This window comes from Geotrypetes seraphini, chromosome 15 (genome assembly GCF_902459505.1).
Source record: "Geotrypetes seraphini chromosome 15, aGeoSer1.1, whole genome shotgun sequence".
Classification (NCBI taxonomy): domain Eukaryota; kingdom Metazoa; phylum Chordata; class Amphibia; order Gymnophiona; family Dermophiidae; genus Geotrypetes; species Geotrypetes seraphini.
The window spans coordinates 29,359,235-29,371,070 of NC_047098.1; the positions used below are offsets into that span (position 1 = coordinate 29,359,235).

Sequence of the window (11,836 nt, forward strand, 5' to 3'; positions counted from 1 at the left end):
GCCAGACAGTGTTAATGTTCAATAATGCATATCTTAAAAGTTCATGAAGTTTGTCCCACATATAACTGATCACAAGGACTTAAAATAGCATAAATCACTGCAGCTGAAGTACATGAGGTAGTCTGTTTTAACACATTTGATTTTGCCATAGAGATTCTCAGATTCTATAAGTGCTGTTATTTAAAATGAAGAATGATAGTGACTATTGATAGGATAACTGGATGGCATCACTACTGTCCAACATACAGCATAAACATACAGATTACAGAATGAACTCTGTTATTTTAATTTTCAGACTTTCACATAACATTTTGTGAATTGTTAGAGAAACAGCTTTTCTGGATGTTGAGTGGTGTATAGTAATTATATATGCCCTGCAATGCAACCAGGGGTTACTCATGGAACAGTGCATCCAGATCACACCATAGAAAAATATGGAGTAGCCTAATAGAGAAGTGTTCAAATCTCGCTTCTCTCATTAACACTCTGTATTCTTGAGCAAGTGGCTTCACCTTCCATTGCCTCAGGCCTGGGAAGTGACCTACCTCCCGTGCCCTAATTTTAACTTGCTTTCTACTTAAGTTTAAGACAAATCTAGTTTTTTTGTTTTTTATTTGTTTTAAACAAATGAGGACTATGATGAGAAGCTCTGTTTCTTGGAGCCTTTCTATTTTGAGTGATAAACGCATTACTTCTTTTTCTCAGTGACCATAATGACATTGTCATGAAGTTTATAAATGTTCTGGTAAGAAGACATTAACCCATGTCATTGAGTCACTAGCGTGACTTTGTACTAATGGCCTTCAGTGAATGACTCTGGTTACCTCATTGGATCGCTGCACAACCATTAAATATTCCAACATAAATCTTGAAGCATGATTTTTCTCTTTAATTTCCATTTTGGTGCTTCCACTTTTTGACGTAAGTACTAACCCACAAAAGATAACACAGTTGAGGGGATTCTTGGGTCAGCAATTTGTTTCCTGGGTCAGCAATTTGTTTCCTGTCAGAGGAACCTGGGCTTTCTGTCTCTGTCCTGCTTCCAGGCCCCTGGGAGGGGGATCTCCTGGCCTTGTGCCTCAAAACCATAACAGTAACATATCAGAAGGAAACATTTTTGAATGGAAGCATCATTTGAAGCTTAAGGATGGAGGCTCAAAAGGAATGTGAAAAAAATCCCTTTTCACTCAGAGGATTGTACATCCTGGAACAGACTTCCAGTGGAGGAATTCAAGTATGTATGGGATAGACACAAAGGAACCCTAGTGATAGAGGGAGAGAGGCATGTAATAAATAAGACCTGTGACAGCAGAGTGGACAGGTATAAAGTAGCAGACTGGGTGGACCGTGTTGTCCTTTTTTTTTTTCCAACTTCTATGCATTCATATTGAGTCTTTGGCATTTTCAGAAGAGCTGCAGTGAGCTAATCTTTATTCTGAATTATCAGAGCATATGAATATTTGTTTTAAAAAAACACTGTTTTCTTAGCATCGTCTTACAGGTGTTATCCCAACCCACCAGGGCCAGCTGAAGAGCTGTGGGATGTGGTTCTCTTACCTGTTAACCCTGTTTGAGTGTGTCTGTCGTAGGCTCTGTCTGCAGCTCCCAAGTGCTTAAATTCTCCCTCCAAATCATCCTGGGCGGCCTTTTCCCCCTGCTTTAGGGAATAAAGCTTTTCGCTACTTCTGTCCCTTTAAGAAACAAAAAAAGCAGAGAATCACTGAACAGGGAAATTCCTAACTTTGTGATTGAGGGATTTTCCTTAATTTGCATCCCTAGAGAACCCAGGGAGAGAGAGAACAGTTTGGAAGATGTGTTTTTATGTACAGTTTATAATTTAAGATGCCAACAGCAATAGAAGATAAGAAATGTTCTAATGACAAAATAGCAACAAGAGAACAACCTTAAACATTTTCAAAGATGGTAAAATTATTAATTTCAAGTTCTGAGAACATTAAAATTAGCTGTGTTGGTGTAAAAGACATTATTACATCTTTAATATTATTAGATTTCATTTGAATTGTGAAATTTAATAACTATTTTCTAGCCATCTGTTGAGTGTCCCTTTTAATGGTATACAAGGTTATTTTTAACCTTGGCTCCATAAGGAAGAAAGGCTTAACAGATGGCTTAATATATATTTTCTCTGAGCAATTTCTTCCAATGGGTTAGTTTTGCACATAACAGGAATGAACCTTGCTTCTAAACCCCAGGGTATTTGGAGTATATCATCTGTCTCTCGAGTTTAGTGCTAATATTTGGCGTAATACTTGCATTATGCAAAAAAAGAGCTTCTTTCTGGAGTTCATAAGATGTAATATGTATAGGTAACTTATCCAGGTGTATTTGGAAGTTAATTTTAATCAAGTTTTGGCACCCCAAATGATGGGAAATATTTCTGTATCTTTCTTCCACATTTTCTTAGTTTCGGACTGCATTTCTTGGTACCTGAGGATCTTCCTTACCTCCATGTGATTGATTCATTGAGTATTCGCTTGGGACCGACACCTCTGCTATTAATTGCTTATTCTTAGGTTTCACCTCTCCTCAACCGATCTTATGTTTGATGTTGAACCACAAATGGATCCTGGAGTAATAATTTGTATTTTCCACTGTACTTATGCATTTGCCACGTTGCTTTTTCCTGTGCCTCTGGCCATTTTTGTATCTACTGCATTATTGGAAAGGTCTCTCTTTGATTTCTCATGAGTACGTGATCTGTAAAACAGGGTACTCCCAGGACTTCTTATATAAAGAAGATGGCCTTTTGGATTTATTGAGCTAGGTGTTATATATTTTTGCTCCTTTATGATATGAACTTTAAAGAGAGTATTTACGAAATAATTGGATGCAGACAGAACATTTCTGAAATGTACCCTTGAGTAATGCATTGGAAACAACACCAATAAATGACCCTAAGAGAATTGTGGAAAACAAAGAGGTTATTATCACCTGGGACATCCCCATCCTGACTGATAAGCTGGTTCTGCCTAGTCTACAATCTGCTCAATTAGAATTGGCATATCCTGAGAACTGGTGGGCCAGTTCTTATAAAATTTAAAACTTGGCTATTGGGAATGATTGTAATTAGCATTGATTAATAATTGTTTACATGACAACACACCGTTTTCAAGCATTATTATTTCTAGCATGTATGATATCTTATGAAAGCACTCTTTAGTATTTTTGCTTACTCTTCTGTTTGAACTAGTATTGGCTCTGTGTGGAGGAAGTCTGACATACTTTTATTCACTTTCAGCCTAATTATGAATGAATATGTTCTTTTTCAGAATGACTGATGTTTTATATCCCAGAATATATTTTGAATTTTATTTCATATGGAACGTTTCAAGTATGTCTTGACAGCTTTATTGAATTTTATATCCACTAGTAATATTTCATGCAGATGTAAACGGAACCTATCTATACCAAACGGCTAATGGCAGAGACCTTAGAATGGCTTTTTGCCCAGTAATAGGATTCAGGAACAAAACTAAATAGGATTTAGAAACAAAAATACAAGAACAAGGCTAAGGCCCAGAAAGAAGACTAGGATTCTAGATCATCTCTGGAACAAGAAGAAAGAAGCCACAACAATTCTGAAGCCAGCATAGGAACTGCTTGGGCATAAAAACCCAAGGAAACTCCATGTGAAGATCCAAATTTGCCTCATTAATGGAAGTAGATGGGAAGGATCAAGAGCGTTCAGTAAGCCCCACACGACATAACATATTCTCAGGCATATGCTATAACAGCTTTGCCAACAGTGGGGCAAAAGCACAATTTACAGTCGAAATAAACAGAGTTTGATTCCTAGCAGGTTCTACCAAGTTAGAGGTGTGTAGCCTCTGGTGAGTATGAAGTCTCTGAAGGGTTAGTGGCTGTGGTTTCTGAGGGGCATGAAGAGACTCTGAAGGGTTAATAGTGATTGTAGACTCAGATGGATATAGGGACCATGTTCTCTAGGATTAGTAGCAGTACTGGAATAAATCTCCACTTTTATTGGAGTTCATTCTTCCTTTTGAAATCCTTGCTGGGTGTTAGTGATGGAAATAGATAAACAGCTTGGCTTTGTGTGGTGTGCAAATGCGAGGGGCCTTTCACTATAACCCATAATGAAGCTAATAAGCTTTTCCTCAGTTTACTTAGAGCAGTTTATCTGTGCTAAATGGGGCACATCATTCAGGAGTATACTGGATGCTGGATAAAGGATGAATGCTCTTGTTAGCAGATGGCAGGGGTACAGTGGTCAGGTGTATCGTGGATGACTGGAAGTTGGACTTTAAGGTACCTATTAGCAGGCTGCAGGATACTGAGATTTAATATTATGTTCAAGATAACAGTAAACTAACATGTCTACCACACCATTTCACACATTATGTTCAGAATTCTTTGCATTGCAGCATAGGTGTACTTGGGGGTGGGAACAGGGATGATGCCCCCCCAAAAAAAAATATTGTAGGTACTGATACTGAATTGGTCCCCCCTCCTCCCACTTTCAGTATGATTTCCTTACCCTTTGTCTACTACTACTATTTATAATTTCTATAGCGCTGTACATTTAACATTCAATAGGCAGTCCCTGCTCAGAAGAGCTTACAATCTAATTTAGACAGACAGAAATGACATCTCGGGGTTGGGGTGTTTCTAGCAGAAATAGTGATACGATGGGCAAAGGTCACTGATGGTGAGTGGGGTTAAGAGTTGAAATCAGCTTCAAAAAAGTGATCTTTTCGCTTGAATTTGAATACCGCTAGAGGTGGAGCAAGGCATATTGACTCTGGCAGCTTGTTCAGACATATGGCGTGACAAGAAAGAAGTGATGGAGTCTGGAGTTGACAGTGAGGAGAAGGGTACAGATAAGAGTGACTTACCTGACAAATTGAGTTTAAGGTGGGAGCATAGGGGGAGACAAGTGAGGAGAGATATTGAGGGGCAACAGAGTTAATGCACTTGTAAGTTAGAGGAGTTTGAACTGTATTCAGAAATGGACAGAGAGCTAATGAAGTAACTTGAGGAGAGGGGTAATGTGAGTATTGCGGCCCTCGCAAAATATGAGTCGTGCAGCAGCATTTTGAACAAATTCCTTCTGAGAGGAGAGAAAGAGGGATGAGGACATTCTCTTTCTGAGAGAAGAAACATAGAAGACATATCTCTGGGTAAGTATACATTATTTTGCTCTAAGCTTTGATAGGTTTGGGGAGAAAAGCTAAATTGTAGGTTCCATTCTATAGACAGTTTAGATCTTAAAAGAACAAATTTTACTTAGCTAGTCTCCATAGAATAATAGTCTTTTATAGTTCTACAGTTTTGTAAGCTTGAACCTTCTGTTAGAGAGATTCTCAGGCAGAACAGGGCCTGGCTTAGTCTCCATTCCCTCCCTCCCCTATCCAACCCACCCCTATCTCATTTCTTTACTTATAGTCTTACTTTATAGTCAATTATTCTAATTAGGACAACAGAACTCTTTATTACATATTAGAAACATGATGGCAGATAAAGGCCAATCTAGTCTGCCCATCCACAGTAACCATTGTCTCTTTCTCTCTCTGAGAGATCTCAAAAGCTTATCCCAGGCCCTCTTGAATTCAGACACAGTTTCTGTTTTCACCACCTCTTCCGGGAGACTGTTCCACGCATCTACCACCCTTTCTGTAAAAAAGTATTTCCTCAGATTACTTTGGAGCCTATCACCTCTTAACTTCATCCTATGCCTTCTCATTGCAGTTTCCATTCAAATGCAAGAGACTCGACTCATGCACATTTATATTACGTAGGTATTTAAACGACTCTTACCATATCTCCCCTCTCCCGCCTTTCTTCCAAAGTATACAGATTGAGATCTTTAAGTCTGTCCCCATAACCTTAACACGAAGACCACACACCATTTTAGTAGCCTTTCTCTGGACCGACTCCATCCTTTTTATATCTTTTTGAAGGTGTGGCCTCCAGAATTGTATACAGTATTCTAAATGAGGTCTCACCACAGTCTTATACAGAAGCATCAATACCTTGGGATCTTGCTATTTGGGACCTGGGTTGGCCACTGTTGGAAACAGGATTCTGGGCTTGGTGGACCTTCAGTCTGTCCCAGTATGACAATTCTTTTGTTCTTAATTAGTTTAAGCTAAGCATGAAGGATCTTATAGTGCTGGGATGCAATAAATCCTGTAAATAATATTTTTCATGGCAAGATAATGCTTCAAACTTCTTGGAAAAAACTACAAGGCTTCACTGTTCTCTTTCTCTGTTTTATGCAGTATAGCAGGGCTTATCCCTGGCTTTTAACCTTGCTTGTTGGAAAGAATCCTGTTCTTGTCCCATATGTTTGTGTATCCACACTGGGAGCTGTAAAATTACTTTTTGTATCACTATCCTGTCTCTGAACAAATGATACTTTAACATTTCTCCAAAATCTTAACTCTTTCTGACACATTCATTGTATTTATTCAGTGCTCTGCATAGGATGCCTTGCAACAATATATGCACCTCCCTGTAGCTCTGGCCTCTTTAGGCTATCTTGTTTTTCTTTTTTATGCTAGAATTTCCTGTCCTCCAAAAAATACTTCTGTTTGCTACATTTATACAGTAGCACTAAGGTATTTCCATGTCTTTGTGTATATCCTGGAAAATTGGATATACAGCAGGGATCTCAAAGTCCCTCCTTGAGGGCCGCAATCTAGTCGGGTTTTCAGGATTTCCCCAATGAATATGCATTGAAAGCAGTGCATGCACATAGATCTCATGCATATTCATTGGGGAAATCCTGAAAACCCGGCTGGATTGCGGCCCTCAAGGAGGGACTTTGAGATCCCTGATATACAGTACTTAGTGAAGTCTCATCTCATAAGAGTTTAGTACTTTTCCAGGTTTTCATTCATCCTCAAGATCTATTGTGCTTATCTGGACTCTGAAGAAAATGGAAATGTTATAATGCCCTGTCATCTGAAGCAGGAGTAAGCAGTCTTCAAAGATGGGAAGGTGTGGCTTACTGATAGAGCTGCTATCCAGAGGTGGATAGCAGAGGTTGTGAGATCAAATCCCAGTGCTGCTCCATGTGACCCTGGGAGTTAATCCTCCAGTGCCCACCACTTTGAATATCAGCTTTGAAATGCCAAAGCCACAAAAAGGTGGTATACAAATCTCAATTCCCTTTCTCAAGATCTCAAATTCTGAGATTGTATTAGTGAATGCTGGTCTCTTATTCCACCTGATTTGTATCTGAGATGCTATTTTGAGTAAAGGGTGTGATGTTGACGTGGGAGGTGAGCGAAGGTGAAGGAGGATAACCTATTGCTGAGACTAATTGTGTGTGGGGGTAGGATGCTTTGAGAGCAAGATTGCTAAAGCCCTGTGGCATTTATACTTGAATGTGAGCCTATATGTATGCATGCAGGCACATATTCTCTGAGTTGAATGCCAAATAAAGACAGAGATTTTTCATGTGATGGTAGTTTTCTTCTTATTTCATTGAGCTTTCAGCTCAGTCAGAACCAGCCTCTACTGCATTATAGTACAGTGGCTTTCATTTGTCTTCACAGCTGTAGTTTTCTCTCTGTGTGCCACAGGTAGAACATGCCATCCCTCCAGCAGGAAGAGACGCAACAAATTCCTGCTCCATCTGTTATATATGCTGGTGCAGCAGGTAGCCTGTCAGTATTTGTTTCAGCAAAAAAAGTTTTACTTTTGTAACAGGTAAAGAAAGAGAATAGGGCTTCACCTTTCAGTGGTGCTGCTGCCTGGAGGCTGTTTGCCTGCACTCTTGTGTGAAGTTTCTTCTTGTGCTCTCCTTCTTTCTCACTTCTGCTCCTCAGGCTCTTGAGGCCAGTTGAATTTCTTCTGTTATTCTATAACGCTGTGTTGAAAGTTTTGGAACACCCCTGAGGCACGTATGCCCTGTCTATGGCCACGCCCCTTTTGAGTTGCATGCAAGACACTTTGAGCACACAGCATTATAGTGCATAAGTAGATCTGCATGTAAGTCCAAATTAGAGCCAATTAATGTCAAGAATTGTTAAAGGTTTATTAACCAATTAATTTGGGCACAAATCCAAAATGTGAAAGTTTGGTTTTCAAAATTTGGATTCCATATATAGGTTCCAGGGGAGAATGGTTTAATATTACCACTATAGATGTAGCCAGTAGCAGTGAAGCCTTATATTCACAACTGCTGCTTATCCATATAGTGGTAACCGAATACATTTATTTTAATAGTGTTGCCAGCATTTACTAAGGTAGGCTCCCTGCCAGATTGGAATATTGACAGTCGGGATCTTAAGCCCCTCCCTGTTCATCACATGATGCACCAAGTAGGGAAGGTCCGCCATTTTGGATCAGCGGGCCATGAAGGTGGAGGGATCATGGCAGGAGGGAGCGATCACTTTTTTTTTAGTGCATCAGGAAGCCATGTTAGAACATCAATTGCTCTACTAGTTTACATGGCATTTCAGTATTAATGATCCTATTTGCATGGTCGGATTAGGTAATGAGCGATCGTGTAGAAAACCAAACGGTGAGACATTTTCAGCATCGGGTTGGCAAATGCGATCGCCATTAAAACAGGTTTAGTGAGGATTGCAGGCTTTAGTGCATCTGGGCCTGAATGTGCAAAATGCATAGCTCCCAACTGCAAAGGAAGTGCGAACCTCTGCAGTTCAGTGCATGTTTATCACTTATATGTGCTGGTTATAGAATAGTATCAGTTTCCCGCGTGATAGCAGTTAGGCACGAGCATTTACACCAGCCATTCAGCTAGTTTAAGTGCTCTTGCCTGAAGTGAGGCATGCAGTTACTGAGATACAATTTGCACTCAGGCACCATGGATGATGTGCGCTAGCTGTAGGCAAGCTGTAAAGAATTATCCACTTCTTGTACCAGGGTATTAATTATCAAACTTTGCTTATTTATTCCATGGTATTTTACTTCCCCATTTATAAAACCACAAAAGCAGCTTTTAGCACCAGTCAGCGCATTGAATGCTCTGCGCTGCTCCCGACGCTCATAGTTTCAAGTTTCAAGTTTCAAGTTTATTAGGATTTTATATACCGCCTATCAAGGTTATCTAAGCGGTTTTTACAATCAGGTACTCAAGCATTTTCCCTCTCTGTCCCGGTGGGCTCACAATCTATCTAACGTACCTGGGGCTATGGAGGATTAAGTGACTTGCCCAGGGTCACAAGGAGCAGCGCGGGGTTTGAACCCACAACCCCCGGGTGCTGAGGCTGTAGATCCAACCACTGCGCCACACACTCCTCACTCTGAATGTCTGAGCAGCATGAAGCGTTCAGCGCGCTGGCCAGTGATGATAAACGCTTTTGCAGTTTTGTAAAAGGGGGGGGGAGGTAGTGAAAGTAGGTGTCTGTTCATTTAACATGAACATTCTTTTACAAAATTAACCACAGTGGCTAGGTTTGAATGCTAAACCCCCTTTATCAGCTCAATGCAAATTAATGTAAATAGGCTCATACCACTCATTCTGAAAGCCATTGGGTAAGGAGGGAAGAAAATCTCATGCAGTTATAGCCAAAGCACATGTTGAATAGCTCTTTAAAACACCCCTTTTGATTCATATTTCATATCCTTTTCTAACCCAGTACTATATAACCTTTATTACTTGAAAGTTGCTTTGGGCCTAGTTTGAAAGCACCCTCTCTATTTTTCTCTGTGGTTAAAACATACATTCTAAATCCATTTCATTTAGTGATTTAGAAGAGCTACTGTGCTCTACAGATGATAATATGAACAAATAACACTATGTAACAATTTTTTTTGTTCCTATGTAATAAGTGTTCTTTCTTAATTGCCTATGCAACGAAAATATTGGAAATAGCTATCATTCCCCTCAATATTTGCTTTTGTGACCAGGACATTGTCATTTTGGAATTTAACTTTTTTGCAGAATATTCCAGATTGATTCCAAGCTGAGTAAACTTAGGGGCCCTTTTACTAAGGCGCAAACATCCAGCAGATGTCACCAATTTATCAAGACAAATGAAAAAGTATTCCATAGAAGCATCTGCTAAGATGTGCGATGCCTGGTGGGGATCAAGATAAATCACCTTGGGCACCTCACTTCACATATGAGCACTGGCAAAAAAAACTCTGGAAAGTAACAATTTTGTTTTTCACTAGGATGGTAGAATTTTCTGCTATAAAATTTCTTAGAATGTTCAATTTTAAAAAATATTTAAATTTAAAAACTTCTAAAAGTTATATTAAAATATGTTGAGAGAATCTTGTACATATTAGCCATAGGTGAAATAAATTTATTGTTTTCATTACCACAATTTCATTTTGTTCTTCTACAGGATAGTACAGAGGGGAAAAAAGAACCATGAAGTTTGCTATCCCAAGAATTTGATGGGAGCCAACAGACCACTCAAGCAACTGCTACTTCTGCATGGTGAACCCTTCCAAATGTCGAACTGGCAAGCATGCATCTGCAATCATATATCTGAATATTACTTCACCCATCACCCCAGGGCCACATTTCCCTGAGCTCCTCATACCCAATCCCCCAGAGAGAGAGAGCGAGAGAGAGAGAGCAACTGTCTTCAGATGAGAACAGCAAGTCAGAGAGTGAGGGAGACATTGTAGATCCAGTTTATAATACCAATGGTGCAGCTGATGAGAGAAACACGTACTATCCAAATCAAAAAGTCTTAAATGACTTTGATCATAGTCTCACCAAGTCCACTGTCGAGCTTTTGACGTCTAGGCTCAAGCAGTAGAACTTGTTGGATGAAAGAGTGCAAGTCACAGATCAGAGAAAGGCATCACTAAGTTTTTTTCCACCTTCTTCACCCATCAAGATGGACTTGGCTTCTGCCACAATGTGACCAGTCTGAGGCAATTGGAATAGCCTGTAACCTGAAAGAATAGCATCTCTTCATTGACAGCTCATCTAGGAACATCAAAGCTATGATTCTCTATAATGGGAACAAGTACCCATCTTGTCCACTGGCTCGGTGCACCTCAAAGGATTACAACAGCATCAATACTTTACTAGGTACCTCAAAGTATGATGAATACGGCTGGGGAGGTCATTTGTATCATTCCTAGTAGGTCTCTAAGGCAGAGTTACCAAGTTTCCCTGCTATCTCTACCTTTGGGGACAGTAAGGAAACAAAGGTACACTATGAAAGTCAGGACTAGCCACAGCGGACTGAGTTCTCTGTGGGTAAAAACAATGTCAGATGGGAACCACTGGTGGACCTCCGGAAGGTGCTGATTCCCTGACTGGACATCAAATTGGGCCTAATGAAACAATTTGTCAGAGCTTTAGATAAGGAGTTGGCAGCCTTCAAGTAAATTCAAGACATCTTCCCTAATCTGTCTGAGGCAAAGAACAAAACTAGTGTCTTTGTCAGGCCACAGATAAAGATGATCATAGAGTGCAAGGAATTTCCCAAGAAGCTAACTAGGATGGAGAAAGCAGCTTGGAATAGCTTTGTCTCAGTGGTTTGTGGCTTCAAGGCCAAAAACTACATGGAGTTGGTTGAGAATCTGATGAAGAATTACAGTAAAATGGGCTGTAGGATGTCAAAGTCCATGTCCTTGATGCTCATCTTGAGATATTTAAGGAGGGCATACTTAGAGGAGCAAGGTGAGTGCTTCTACCAGGTATACTGGACTTTGAACGTCACTACCAAGGACAATATAATGAGAACATGATGAGAAACTACATCTGGGGGCAGATTTGTGAAAGTGACTTACAATATAATTGCAAATCTCGAAAAACTACTTGCTTCTAAATCTGTGATTATCTTTGTATAACTTCATTATAAACACATGTTAATTATGAGTCATATGTTGCTTTTTATAACTTTATAAGAAT

General features: G+C 39.7%; 1 protein-coding gene across 5 annotated transcripts in view; it reads left to right on the plus strand.

Annotated features, from left to right (window-relative positions):
* The window catches only part of WDR81 (WD repeat domain 81), a 64,822-nt gene that overhangs the window by 5,657 nt on the left and 47,329 nt on the right, over positions 1-11,836 (plus strand). Inside the window, exon 2 of one of the 5 annotated variants that reach the window (XM_033921498.1) lies at positions 10,308-11,008. The exons of 3 other annotated variants lie outside the window; for them this stretch is intronic. The gene's annotated coding sequence lies outside the window, so the exon portion shown is untranslated. Of the gene's footprint in view, positions 1-10,307; positions 11,009-11,029; positions 11,606-11,836 lie in introns of those variants that run through there. One more of the 5 variants, XM_033921497.1, reaches the window with a different exon arrangement.